The following is a 15,434-nucleotide window of genomic DNA, read 5'->3' as shown; positions in this document are numbered from 1 at the left end:
GACCTCCAGTTAACTGGCTGAACTAAGCAGCGATCTCTTAGGTAATAATGCACTGCTAACAAACCTCAGCATAGACTATAACGCTACCACTAAAGCTTCCGTTCATGTTGTTCTAGGGCTAATAAAATGGAATATTGTATTCTAGCTCTGAGGAAATTTGAGATTGTCTCATATTTTCTCAGTTAAACCAGAAAATAATTAATTTTAGGGAAGGGACAAGAATTGCTGTGGCAGAGCCAGCCTGATAAATAATTTCTATTCATTCTCAATGTATTATCTGTTTTCTCCCTACAGGCTCCTTTTTGTTACTCTTATATCAAAATCCCACTTAATTTTCTTGCCATCACAACTCAAAAATCATACCTACAAAAGAGCTAAAGTTTTCATCTTTTTGCTTTGGCACAAACTCTATGCCGGCTATGAGAGTGTAAGCTTTATAGTTATATATAGATATTTTTATTTATAATCTTTCTTCTGCAAAAAAGGATTAAAGTGAAGCAAAAAGAACATGTAATAAGATGAATAATGAATAGAAAAATAAATTGCTTTTAAGACAAAGTAAAGGAAACTATAAAAGGGAGATGACTAGAACTATTTAGCAAGAAGAGACCTCATTCTTTCTATCAAATAGTGCGGTGTAATTTGCACAATGTACCCAATGGTTAATGAATACATATTTGTTGAGGATAGCATTAATAAATAACATGACCAATGAAAAACTATAACAAAAGATTCTTACTCTTCAGGAAGTAATTATTAGGTAGGTATTTTAAATTCTAACTTTAAAAGATAGAGGAAAAGATATATTGAGCTGGCCCATAAATGCAACAGGAAGACAGAGTAACAATTACTGCAGGTGAATTTCAGCTCTCGGTCTATCTACCAACCAGTGTCACCAGGAACCTTCTTCAGACCCGTGTATCCAACTGCTTATTTATCTTTTGCACCTGGATATCCCTCAGCTACCTCCATTTAATTCATCTTCTTCCTCCAAACTGGTCAGCATCCAAGCAGATCCAGAGAACTGTGAGGAGCTATTCTAGTCTCTGCCTTCTCCCCTGTTGCTGATCCAGTTAAGAGGGCCAAAGAATATAGTTGAGAGGACACCAGCCCTGTATCTAGTAGATTTAGTTTTAACCTCATCCCTTAACTTAAAATTGGCATGGCCTTCAGTAAGCGATTTAACTCCTCTGAATATCAATTGATAAAATTTAAAAAAAGTCAAAAATTCATTGTAGTGAGGATTAAAATATCATGTTTGGTACATCATGAGCTCTCAATAAACAACTGCAGTATTATTCAAATTGGTACACAGGCCTGTCCCTTCTCCTTCCTTTTAGATTTCTTTTTCCTTCTGTTTTTGCCTCTGAATGCCCCAACCCAATCTCTCTTCCTTGATCATCTTTTTAGGAAATCCATCCCCACCCCACTCACCCCACCACTCCTCATACTCCTTTCTCTCCTACCCCGGCCTCCAGCTCCTCCATTCCCGCTTGTAATCCAGCCTCTGCACCACTATCAGCGCTGCGGTTCTGAAATGCAAATCTCATCATGTTGCACCTTATAACATCTCTGACACCTACTTGTCTCCTGATAAATTCTCAGCTTCTTAGTTTTAGGTTGACCATGACCATTTGTGATCCGACCCTGTCCGTCTCTCCCTCCTGATTCTCATTTCTCTCACCAAATACTCCCCCCTTTGTACTGAACAATGTGGCTGTACTTTCATCTCTTCAGACTTATATTTTTTCCTTGATCCTTAACTTTGCTCACAATGGTCCTCCCATCTGGAATAGCATTTTCCCTGTGGGCCTGGAAAATTTGACTCTTCCTTTGTGACGCAATTCAGTCTTCACTTCCCCGTGAGTGACCTTCTTAGGACAAACTGACAGTATCTTATATTGTAGTCCCACAGTCCATTAGGCAGTCTTCAAGTGTCCAATATGACAGTGCATGATATTAGTTGTTTATATGCCTATTTCTCCCACTGGCTTTGAGAAACTTGAGGGATTGTTGTAACCATTTGTATCCCCAGTGTGTAGCATAGCGTGCATCTATTTGTGTTTTGAATGAGTGAGTGAATTAATGAATGATGAGAAAGCAATGACCTATGTTTTGTCTCTACCAGTCTTACATGAGACTACAAATAGACTGATTCAGCTGAAGATTCCAGGTCCTATTCCTTTTGCAGTTGCTATTGTATATGTTAGCAAAAAGCTTCATCCCTTCCAAAAATTTTTTCAGTGGTAGCAATAAATTCATTGTCTTCTGGGAGCAACTTTCTGCTCTCTCTCTCTCCTCTCTCTCTCTCCCTGATTTGCCTATCGCTACTTTGAAGAGTATGTGTTTATGACTTTATAATTTGTTACAGTGAATGTAATAGGAGTCCTTCTGTTTCTTCATAAGTGGTTATGAAAAAATATTCACACTTGCTTATTATTCTCTCTTACTGTTCTTAATGTAATGCTTCTAAATTAGATATACAAAAGTGCTCATCTAGAAGATAATGGAAGCATAAGCAAAACACAGAAAAAGGCTTACCAAGAATGAATTATAACTAACAAACAAATGTTAGTTTTATTCCAATCGAATTACTGAATTAGTACATGATGGAACAAAAAATCTATAACAAGTTTAGATGTCAGTAATTTATTGGACATGGATTGTATACACTGTACCCACAAAATTCTATCAAATTGTTTCTATTTCAAGAAATTTTCAGTTTATTCATGTTCAATACAAAAGTTAATTATACATGAAATATAAACTGAATGGAAAACATTGGCATTGTATTTCCTGGCTTTCTTGGAAGAATGCGGGAGTAGGGTTAATATTGAAATGCAAGAGAAAACTCTTCACGCCTCTCCTTGTTCCCAGGATAGGACAAAATACACACGGCCAAGAATGAGGAAAGTAGGACAAAACCCAACGTAGTCAAGAGAGTTATGACCCTGAGGTGTGAGGTAAGATCTGGCCCTGGGAATGTTGACTGACACTGCAATATTTAGTATCTAGACTGGAATGATTAAATATGAAGTGGGTTGACCTGGAGTCTTTAGAGATGGCGCTATTCCCAGAAAGATAAATGAGATCCAGTCCTAGGACAAAAGGACAAACATCATTGGTTGGAAAAAGAAAAAATGATTTAGAAAAAATGAGAAAGAGAAACAAAATGTAGAGGAGAAGAAGAAATCCCAAGGATGGAGACCAAAGGGTTTGCCAACAGTCTGTTCCTTGGGAATGTGAGTTACACAGCAACCTAGAAGATGATGCTACTTCCAAGCCCATGATTCTGTCTCCATGACTTAGGACACTAGTCACAAAGAAATAGAACACACCTTTCTCTTTTGAGATCTCATTGTCCGTTGAAGAACTGCTACTCATGGCCTGCAAGAGTGAAACTCACTGGTTCTAGGAATGAATGAAATTGGACTGGCTGGAGGCCTTTAATTATTATGTGGGCCTCAGAACTGATGAGGATTGATGTGGGTGTTATTTCAATAAAGTGTTATAAACAATTCATATATGAAAAATTTATTTTCTTAATTTATAGTTAAATACACTTATATTGTATTTCAATGTTGTTATTCAAATTAAAGACCATGTCAGTTCTTAGACACAATCTCTCACTGTGTATTAATCTCAATAAGACATTGTAGTAACCACATATATATTTATATATATATAAATTAATAGATATTACTTTTTGAGCTATTTTATGTTTACAGGCAAAAATTAGTGAAAGTTAAAATGCCTGTCTGTAGACTCTCTCACTCCACCCCCATTTCTCCGATTTTTAACATCTTGTGGTATTTTTAACATTAGTATCTTACATTTGTTACAGGTGATGAGAAAATGTTGATAAATTATTTTTATCTAAAGTTCATAATTATATTAGGGTTCACTCTTTGTGGTGTCCATTTTATGGATTTTAACAGAGATGTACCCACCATGACAATGTTACACAAAATAATAGTTTCACTGCCCTAAAAATCCCCTGTGTGCTACCTAGTTATTCCTCCTTTCTTTCCTCCCCAGGAACCCCTGGAAATGACTGATCTTTTTACTGTCTCCACAGTTTTGCCTTTTTCAAAATGTCATATACTTGAAACCACATAGTGTGTAGGCTTTCATATTGGCTTCTTTCACTCAGTAATATGCATTTAAAGTTCTTCCATTCCTTTTTGTGGCTTGATAGCTCTTTTTTTTATATAGAACTGATTAATATTCCATTGTATGGCTACACCATAGAGTGTTAGTCTATTTGCCTATTGAAAGGTACTTTGGTTGTTTCTGTCTTGGTAATTATGAATAACACTGGTATAAACATTTGTGTGTATGTTTTGTGTGGGCATAAGTTTTCAAATCATTTGGCAAATACCAAGAAGCACAATTATGGAATCATAGGCTAAGAGTGTGCTTAGTGCCATAAAAAACTGCTAAACCATCTTCCAAAGTGGATGTACCATTTTGCATCCCAACTAGCAATGAATAAGAGTTATTTCTGCTCATTGTTCTTACCAGCACTCAGTAGTGTTACTATTTTGGATTTTGGCCATTATAAGAGCTATGTAGTAGCATCTCATTGTTTTGGTTTGCAGTTTTCTAATGACATATGATACTGAGTATCTTTTCATTGCTTATTTACCATTAGTAATATGTTGCCATCAGTAACTTTCCTTTCCCTTTCCATTGCCAGTGAGATCCAGCATTTTTTTTTTCTTTTGAGACATAGTCTCACTCTGTCGCCCATGCTGGAGGGCAGTAGTGCAATCTTACTGCAACCTCCACCTCCCAGGTTCAAGGGATTCTCCCTGCCTCAGCCTCCCAAGCAGCTAGGATTACAGGCACCCACCACCACGCCTGGCTAATTTTTTTTTTTTTTTTTAGTAGAGGGGGTTTTCACCATGTTGATAGGGCTGGTCTTGAACTCCTGACCTCAGGTGATCTGCCCTCCTCAGCCTCCCAAAGTGCTGGGATTACAGGCATGAGCCACTGCGCCTGGCCAGATCCATTATTTCTTAATGGAAACGAAAAATTCACCAGTTACTGCATTTTTCCCCATATATTTGTAATACGTTCCGATGTCTGATAAGGCAAGTCCAACCCTCTGCATTTTTAAAAATTAATCATTATTTATTAAAAATTAATATTCTATGCACATTTTAAAATCAATGACCATATTAGATTTATTGAAAAAATAATGTAATTTAATATTAATTTATCACATCGATTGACATGATAATTCTCCACTTATTTGGATTTCCTTTAAGATCAGTTCCTAAAATTTTCTATATAGATGGCTTTAGAATTTTTTTTTTGTAGCTTAACTACAAGATACTTTGTAGTGTCTCAATTTTTATTACAGTTTTACCCCTTCAATTCAATTATTGCTGACATAGAAAAACTTTTCTTTCAACATCTATTTTAGATTTAGTGGGTACATATGCAGATTTTTTACATGGGATACTACTTGATACGCAGGTTTGGAGTACACATGTATCCATTAATCAGATGGTGAGCATAGTATGCAATAGTTACTTTTTCAACCCTTGTCCTTTTTCTTCCATCCCCCATATAATAGTCTGTTACTTTGTACTGTTTTCTATTATAAATTGGGGAGAAGCCATTATTATTATATATTAGCTTCAGAACAACTAGGTTCAAGTCATGGAAAACAATTTTGCACAAACAACTTTAGGAAACACTGCTTTGAAAACTGTAATCTGAATTATAGCCGAGGCCACAGAAACAAAATATTTACTGAAGGTTCTTTTAAGAAAAACAAGTTAGCCAGGAATGGTGGCTCATGCCTGTAATCCCAGCACTTTGGGAGGCCGAGGTGGGTGGATCACGAGGTCAGGAGATTGAGACCATCCTGGCAAACATGGTGAAACCCTGTTTCTACTAAAATAAGAAAAAATTAGCTGGGCATGGTGGCACATGCCTGTAGTCCCAGCTACTCAGGAGGGTGATACAGGGGAATCGCTTGAACCAGGGAGGCGGAGGTTGCAGTGAGCTGAGATTGTGCCACTGCACTCCAGCCTGGGACAGAGCAAGACTCTGTCTCAAAAAAAAAAAAAGAAAAGAAAAAAGAAAAAAGCAAGTTTTATTGAAAGAGGACATCATTAACAGTATACCTCTTCAATAATGGTTTATTTTACTATATTCTCATTCCTCTCTTACTGTGTCCCAAATCTCTTTACAGGCTAAAAGAAACTGTTCAGAATTAATCCTATTCATAAAGAACAGCACTTACTGAGTATTGCATTTTCTTCTTCAAATTCTTCAGCATACATTGGGACTACACCATACGGGACCATTTTTATGTTTTCAGTTTTGGGTTTTTTTTTTTTTTTTTTGCTAAAGAAACTGCAACTAGATTTAGGACCTCATTCTATTAGGTCAGTATTTGTCTAATAAACTTCAGCTTAAGCAAAATAAAATATGTGTTGCTCTGAACTGAAACTCCTCAAAAACATATTTTTAAAATTACAGAAAAAATTAAATGAAATTATGTTTTTAAAAATCTTGTAGATGAAAAGATATGATATATAGTAGGTTTAAGTACCTATTTCAATGGTTCCCAAAGTGGGGCCCTCAGACATCCAGGTTCAAACTATTTTAACAGGAATACTAACATAGTGACATTTGCTGTAAAGGTGCAAATACAATAGTGGGTAAAAATGCTGGCACTTTAGCACAAATAAAGGCAGTAACACCAAACTACTAGTAGTCATGGTATTCTTCACTATGCACAGGAAAGGTTTGAAATGGAAGGGCAGGCCAGGCATGATGTCTCATGCCTGTAAGCCCAGCAATTTCAGAGGCCAAGCGGGGAGGATCACCAGAGGTCAGGAGTTTGAGACCAGCCTGGCCAACATGGTGAAACCCCATCTCCACAAAAAATACAAAATTTAGCTGGACATGGTGGTTGCATGCCTGTAGTCCCAGCTACTTGGAAGGCTGAGGCAGGAGGATTGAGCCCAGAAGGTCGAGGCTACAGTGAGCTGTGATCATGCTACTGCACTCCGGCCTGGGTGACAGAACAAGTCCCTGCCTCAAAAATAAAAAGAATGTCTGTGATGAAGCAGTGAAAATTTTACTATATCTTAATCCTTGAATATCTCTTTTTAATATTTCAAGTGATGAAATTGGAAGCACACATAAGCATTCCTACAGACTGCCTGAGAAAAAACCCTTGTGTGACTAAGTCATGAAGTGAATTAACCACTTTAATGGAATATCATTTTTACTTGAAAAGAGTACTGACAAACAATGTTATTTCAACTGGGGTTTTTGGGAGACACTTTCTCAAAAAATGAGATTCTGTCATTTCAAGAAAAACAACAGACAGGCCATAATAAAATTCAATAATAAAACTGCTAATAATAAGATTCAAGCTTCTGAACAGAAAATTAGAATTTTAGAAAACTTATATCTACCATTGCTTTCCAAATGTATTCTAATGAGATTGTTGGTGATATTGATGAATGTATTTTGATACTGTATCATCAAACGTATCAACATGTAGAAGATCTCGGTGAACCATTATTTTCTAAATGACCAATGCATGATGTTACAATATCACGCAAGGGTAAAAGATCCAAAGTTCAAGAAAAACCAAGTTTTGATGGAGTATCAAAAAAGAAGCCTAGGCAACATGGCAAAACCCTGTCCCTACAAAAAAAAAAAATACAAAAAATTATCCAGGTGTGGTGATACACACCTGTAGTCCCAACTAATCTAGAGGCTGAGGTGGGAGGATCACCTAAGTCCCCAGAGACTGAGGCTGCAGTAAGCTGTGATCACACCACTGCATTCCAGTCTGGGTGACAGAGCAAGACCCCATCTCAAAAAAAAATTTATATATACATAAATATATAAATACATATATCCACAGTGATCTAAAATGGCTATCTGTATGAGATTGGACATTGTTCACATTTTTTCAAGCAAATATCACACAATAAATTAAATGCAGATGAAAATGACATGGCAGACATCAAGGAAATTTGCAAAAAATATAAGATTGTGCTACTTTGGGTTTAGAAATTTTTTCATAAGAACATTTATAACAATATGTGGTGAACTTTTAAAGAATAATTTTAATATTTCTGATTTAATTTCTAATGATAAATACCAATAGATATAACCTACATAAACCAAAGCTCCTTGGGCCCTCAATATATTTTTAAGAATGTAAAGGAGTCCTGATTCCAAAACTTTGAGAACTGCTGCCTTCCCCTCCACTTTCCTTCCTTCCCTAGAATTTCTTCCTTGGAAGAAACATCCCTTTGCCATTTTAACTTACAGAGTTCCATTCAGGCCAGTTTTGCTACTACCTCCCTCCCATCTTTCCACTTCCCTCTCTTGACACAAAATCTGACCAAAGGACTCTACCAGCCCACCCCATTTCCAGTGATTAGCTGTCAAGGTGGGCTAAGCCAAGAAAATCTGGGTTTTCTCTGAGACTAGACCTCTTTTTCTGGGAGATCTGCAATCACAGGGACAAGGTTGGCCACCTTGGCGTAGTCAGAATTCATCTTGCCTCAATGGGGAGAGGTTAGGCAAGTTTCTACAAAGCCAAACTGCTTCCTAGAAAGTCAAAGATAATTATACTTTGTGCCACAACTGTGAGAATGCCCATTTTATTGCACACTTTCTAACATTTTTACCAAACTGATAAATAAAAGCTGGTACCTAGAAGAAAAAAAGGCCAGGTGCGGTGGCTCATGCCTGTAATCCCAGCACTTTAGGAGGCCGAGGTGGGTGGATCACCTGAGGTCCGGAGTTTGAGATCAGCCTGGCCAACATGGTGAAATCCCGTCTCTACTAAAAATACAAAAATTAGCCAGGTGTGGTGGCAGGCACCTGTGATCCCAGCTACTTGGGAGGCTGAGGCAGGAGAATTGCTTGAACCCAGGAGGTGGAGGTTGCAGTGAGCTGAGATCATGCCATTGCACTCCAGCCTGAGCGACAAGAGCGAGACTTCATCTCAAAAAAAAAAAAAGTTTCCATAAAATATAATTTGTTCCATCTCTAGAAACCAATTCAGCAATGAGAACTGAAAGCCACCACTTGGAAGGTTTCAAGGATTTAGCTCTACCTAATGATGTCTAAAGCATTAGTTAAGGTAGAAAAAATACAACACACACACACACACACACACACACACCCCTACGTATTTAGTACCAGGAAACATGACTGACTAGATGGTATAGTCATCCAACAGAAAGCACACAATAACTGAAGCTACTGTAGAGGAATAAGTTATGACATGGATCTACAATATCGTTGAGTGAAAAAGCAGATTACAAAAAAAAAATCTGATTTTTCAAGGGAGAGGGAACATATACAAGCACAGGAGAAATAAGATGAGCAGATGACTGGAAAAATACAAAATTCTGATAATAGTACCTTCTGAGTGGGAGAATTCTCGGCAACATTTTCTAGTTTTGCCTAAAATTTTCTAAATGTCTTAAAATAAGAAGGTTTTGTTATCCATATTATAAAATATCCACCACCCCAGGAAACCTAACCTTCAGCACAAATGCTACAACATGTTCAAAGTTTGTTCAGTTTAAGAGACAATCAATTTTGAAAGACATCTAAAATGATGACCAATATGTAAACCTATGCATTAATGTTTTTCAATCATATGCTTTAAATTTTGTAATTTTGATAAGTTTAAGCTTTATATCCATCTTGAAAAAAGTTTTCTATTTGTCTTTAAAATATGACCTACAATATACCAGTTTTTAAACAACGAATGGTGCTCAAAAATTGCAATATAAATTCAGGCAGTGTTCCTTACATAGAATGTTTAAGTGCTTCTAACCCTGCTCTTTCTCACCGGTTATGAAAACACATTACAATTATCTAAGCATCTAATTATTCAGGTCCTTTGTTTCTCCTCTATTCTATTAATTTTATAGTAATTTTAAGGCCTGTGAGGATGAAGTTGTCTGGGACAGCTACCACAAAGGTTATTATAAGTGGACAAATTTCAAACAAGTTTATCACCACTACCATCCCCACCATAAAACTATCTTAATCAAGGGCAACACATTTCAAGGTTAACCAAGACAACCTCTTTACTTGTCACTGCTTAAGAAAAGGATTTTTTGGTCTTATTTAGAAATAACTTTCTCTATCTATTTTTCTCCATAAATCCACTGAGACCAATGTATGGCTCTATCTCAAGCACCAGTAAGCAAAACTGCCTGCCAGAATGTTCAGTTTTTGTATCTTTCCAAATGTAGGACACAGCTATCTTTTGACATCACAATTTTTAAAAAATTGATGCACAAACTTCTTCTTGAAAGTTCAGCCAGGCATGGTGGCTCACGCCTGTAATCCCAGCACTTTAGGAGGCCGAGGCAGGTGGATCACGAGGTCAGGAGTTCAAGACCAGCCTGGCCAAGATGGCTGTTTCTACTAAAACTGCAAAAATTAGCCGGGTGGGGTGGCAGGTGCCTGTAATCCCAGCTACTCAGGAGGCTGAGGCAGGAGAATCTCTTGAACCTGAGTGGCGGAGTTTGCAGTGTGATGAGATTGCATCACTGCACTCCAGCCTGGGTGACAGAGTGAGACTCCATCTCAAAAAACAAAAACAAAAGCAAAAACAAAACAAACAAAAAAAAAAGGAAAAGAAAATAAAGTTCAGACATACAGCAGTTGTAATTCTTCTGAAGGCTGGTTATGGGACACACTAGTTTCATACTTTGCTGTTCAATAAATGTGGGCTGGAGAATAAAGTAAACTGACAGAATTACCATATAAAATAAAATTCTAAGTGTTCTGACAACAAAACAACCTTAAAATACACACACACACAAACACACACACACAGACACACACAGAGTTTTTCCTGCTGATCATTTTACAACTAAACAACCAAGTGACTAAAGCAGAGCCCACAAAATCAGCGTAAAAATTCTAACACTTGGTAAAATAAAAACGCACATACACCCCTGTGATCTAAAAAAAAAATGCTTAAGTATTCAAAGACAGCAATTACAGGTACTGAGAACATCGCTGTAAGCAAACTGAGGCAGAGAAAACAAAGGTGCTGATGAGGATTTGAACCACCTAACATGCAGAAACCCACTGGGTGATTTCCTAGGTTCCAAGTTGGCATCATCTTTCAGAATGATCTTCTAGAAGAGGACACATAACACTGTTACAAAGGATCTGGAGAAAGAGACCCTTGCTTTATCACTCCAGCTCTCCAGTCATGCTTCACATTTTCGCTTCTTCCACTCTTTCACATGAAGTCAATTTACAGACTTCCATCAAGCCCTTAGAGACCTTTTTGTACTATCCCTGACAAGTTCTGGATGTTATCTCTGCACTTTTGACAACTTCTTAGCAGTTAACTTACAGGGCAGTTAAGATTTTGGTTCAAGCACAATATAGCTAGAATAGGGTCATATACTCAATAAAACAAATATTTACCAAGCATTTATTGAGTGGAAGATAAAAAGCACAAAGCATAATTACAAAATATTCTCCCCTGCCACCATAAAAGAATTTTTTTAAAGGCTTACAGAATATAGCATAACGTGACCAAAGCAAAAATTGGGGGGAGGAAGGGAAAATATCAGCATGAACTCAATACGACCCAGAAGAGCCTTGATGGTGAGACATGTAAAGACAAGTTGGGTAGGGTTAAGGGGTGGAGGTCAGGGGCACAGGTCACAGGCACATTCTACAAGGGAAAAACAGCTGATACAGAAGCCTGAAAGGAAAAGTGGGCACAGCACCTGTACAGGACTCTTACCTGCGGCATCTACCATACAATGCGCCTTTCCAGAACACAGCAGTGCGCAGCCAGACCCGGGGGAGAGTGATCACTCAAACAGCACCAGAGGCTGCATTCCAACTTTTCTTCCATCAACGAGTCCGTTCTCATTGTTAGTTTCTCCTTCAACAGAAACTTAAAACTAATTGGCTGAACACGCGGGAGCAAGGAAAACCTGACTGAAGAATGAGGCCTTAAAACTTAAGGGCCTTGGGTCCTGGCACGGTGGCTCACGCCTGGAATCCCAGCACTTTGGGAGGCAGAGGTAGGTCATTTGAGGTCAGGAGTTTGACAGCAGCCTGGCCAACACGGTGAAACCCCGTCTCTACTAAAAACACGTTAGCCAGGCGTGGTGGCGGGCGCCTGTAATCCCAGCTACTCGGGAGGCTGAGGCAGCAGAATCGCTTTAACCAGTGGACTGTCAAGAGACATAGGCTGCAATGAGCCCAGATCGCGCCACTGCACTCCAGCCTGGGTGACAGAGTGAGACTCCCTCAAAAGAAAAAATAATTTTTTTTTTGAGAGAAGGTCTCCCTCTTATCCCCCAAGTTTGAGTGCAACGGCTGGATCTCGGCTCACTGCAACCTCCGCCTCTCGGGTTCAAACGATTCTCTTGCCTCTGCCTCTCAAGTAGCGGGGATTAAGTCGCCTGCCAACACGCCTGGATAATTTTTGTACATTTTAGTAGAGACGGGGTTTCACCATGTTGGCCAGGCTGGTCTCTTAACTCCTGACCTCAGGTGATCCGCGCGCCTCTGCCTCCCAAAGTGAGGGGATTACAGGGGTGAGCCACTGCGCCCAGCCAAAATACCGAAAATCTTAAAGGTCTTTCCCCTTCCCCGCCTGGGCTCAAAAAACGCCGGAGCCGCCCTGCACCGCCCTGTCGCGGTCTCCGGAGCAGGCAGGCCGACTGAGGGCGACCATGGGTCCCAAGAAGGCTCCGGCAGTCGCGGGCTCCCACCTCGGGGCGCGGCGACGGGGGCCTAGAGGGGCCAACAGCCCCCAAGCCTACCCCACGCGAGGAGTCGGAGAGACGCGCCCTCCGTCTCCTCCCACCCAAGCCTCCCGCAGTCCCGGCCGGGGCCGGGCCAGTCGCGGAAGAAAGGGGCGGGGAAGTGGGGCCTCTCTGGGGAAGGCTCCCCTTTGTCCTGGGACTCCCGGCGCCCCCTCTCTGCCCTCGCCGTGCCCCGCGAGGCCGCCGCCGGGCGCCTCACAGTCATGTTGCAGTGGAGCGTGAGCGGGGGCTGCGGCTCCTGGTTCTTGTGGAAGATAGACCCAGAAACTTCACTTTGGCCTTGAACCCTGACACGGACATCTTCCACTCATCTAAGGCGGCAGGGGCGCGAAGGGGAGCCTGTCCGGAGCCGCTGTCACGGCGGCGAGTACCCTGTGGGGCCGCCCAGCCGAGCTTTCGCGACTCTGCCTCTGCCTGCCGCCTGGACCCTTGTGGGAGCGTGGCTGGAAAATGGCAAGGTGCCCGGAAGCCTTGGCGGGAGCTGTGTGGTGGCCTGCGGGGCTGCTCCTTTTGTAAGGGACTCCACCCACAGGAGGCGCGGCTCCTGTCAAGCCGCAGCTTCAAAGGGCAACATAACCACTGCCCCCACTACCGCCTGGGAAAGGGCTGCCCCTACCCCGCCCCCGTCACCCTCACCCCTCACGCCTCAACCAGGCGGGCCCTGCCCGCACCAGTTTCGGCGGGTGCACGAGTCCAGAGCGTGCGCGCGCTCCCGGCTGCCGCCTCCTCCCTTGACCCAGCACCTTTCTGCCCGACCCATCTGGTCCCTTCCTCACACTCGCCAACTGGAGGCTCAGGGCGGCACAGCCACTAACTCTGTGTGTGTGTGTGTGTGTTCGTGTGTGTGTGTGTGTGTGTGTGTGTGTGTGTGTGTGTGTGTGTGTGTGTGTGTCCCAAGGGAACAGAGCACTGCTGAGTTCAGGCAGATGATTAACTCGTGGACGGTCAGCAAAATACAGTCACAAGAAGGCTATGTGTTGATTTGTCTTTTGCAGTGACATCATGTTGCGCATGTTTTATGTTTTTCGGAGTGCATTAGTTTCTTTTTGTTCTCAGTTAATATCCAGCTTAATAGATTGTGTAAGTAGAATACCCCCAAACTGAAAGTCACCTACATAAAATATAGTGAAAAATATGTCACGCATTTAAACTATAGTTGAAAATGTGTACACTTTAGTTTTGCGTAGCCAACACTGGAGAGTGGGTAAGGACACAGGATCCCAGGGCTAGACTGCCTGGGTTCAAGTTCCAACTTAGGCACTTGCTGGCTGTGAAATACTTGACAACTTTAAGCCCCAGTTTCTTTTTTTGTTTTAACTTAATCCCAAATGTGATAGTAAGTCTCAGTTTCTTGATCTGAAAAAGAGAAATGATTCAATGAGAGTCTAGTGAAAACTTTAAAGTTGTAAAGCCACTACCTGGCTAAGGAAAGTCCTCAGCCTTAGCCGTTATTAGCTATGATTATTATTGTGTTGGCTACACGTGCATTAATGAGGCAGGAAAATGCTCAAGGATAACAACCACGTATCCAAATTATCTCATCAGACCGAGAGAGAGGCATATGTGTGCATGCTCATGTTTCAGCTCAGAGCCCTTTGTCTAGAAGGCTCTTGAACTCAGAGGTGCAAGCACTATCAACTTTGCAGTGGAGCCATCACTTTTGTTGATGAATGAAATTGACATAATGCTTTTTTTTTTTTAAGCACCAACCGTGTGCCTCAAGCTAACTGTCAAGAAAAGCATGCTTCAGTTGGCTGGAGTGAGCAATTCAACTTGTGGAGGAATGAGAAATGTTAGCGTTGAGACGAGAAACATAAAACCCCAGAGTAAGGTAGGAATCACTGAAAGTCAGGCAAAGGAACTGGCATCCAGTAATGAGTTAGGCTTTGCCGGGCTCTGGCCCTACAGATGGCTCTTTGGAGAGGAAAAAATTAAGCCAGGCCTGAGGGCGCAGATCCTAAGGGAATGCTGGCTGCTTTAGGCTGTCTATGGAAGAGAAGCAGAGGGTGACGCCTGGTTGAAAGAGGGGGCTGGGGGACATAGCTTCAGCCCGTGTTTACAGATGGAGTCCCCTGATTCCTGCGACTGGGAAAAGAGATCGTGCCCGGATCAGGGGACCTCAAATCAGAACTCTTCCCACCCACACCCCTTCTTTTCAGGGCGTCTGTCACTGCAACCAACAGGTAAACTAGTTGGAAAGCTCGGCAGATTCTCATGGTGGTGCCTAGCAGGCCAGGCCTAGCTGCCCTTTAACCTGTGACTGAGGATGATGCCACTGGCCTGTAAGCACACATTGGAAAATCTTTACATCCATGGACACGCCATGCCCCACAGAGACAGCTGTGCAGGGTTCTTTAGGTTCGGGGTGCTGTGCTGGCAGTTGCCTTATAAATACGTAGGATTAAAATGGGATGCCCTGGAGCTTAGCTAACCTTTATCCTCCCCCCACTCCCCACCCCAAAATGAAGGGGCTGCTAGTTTTGTTTGCTTTATGAAAGATGGATCTACGATTGTTTTTAGAATCTTTGGAGAAAGATTTCTTGGGAGGAAGCTATCCTGAACCCCTAGAGATTTTTGTCATTTACTGGCACAACAGCTTTAGAGTCCTAGGTC

At 41.1% G+C, this 15,434-nt stretch overlaps 1 pseudogene; it reads right to left on the bottom strand.

The window, feature by feature from the left end:
- Positions 1 to 5,014: 5,014 nt before the first annotated feature.
- LOC129013833 (uncharacterized) lies at positions 5,015 to 13,581 on the bottom strand (annotated as a pseudogene).
- Positions 13,582 to 15,434: the final 1,853 nt, after the last annotated feature.

Source organism: Pongo pygmaeus, chromosome 16 (assembly GCF_028885625.2).
Source record: "Pongo pygmaeus isolate AG05252 chromosome 16, NHGRI_mPonPyg2-v2.0_pri, whole genome shotgun sequence".
Lineage (NCBI taxonomy): Eukaryota > Metazoa > Chordata > Mammalia > Primates > Hominidae > Pongo > Pongo pygmaeus.
Note: the sequence above shows the minus strand (reverse complement) of the source record. Positions and strands in the feature narration are given on the sequence as shown.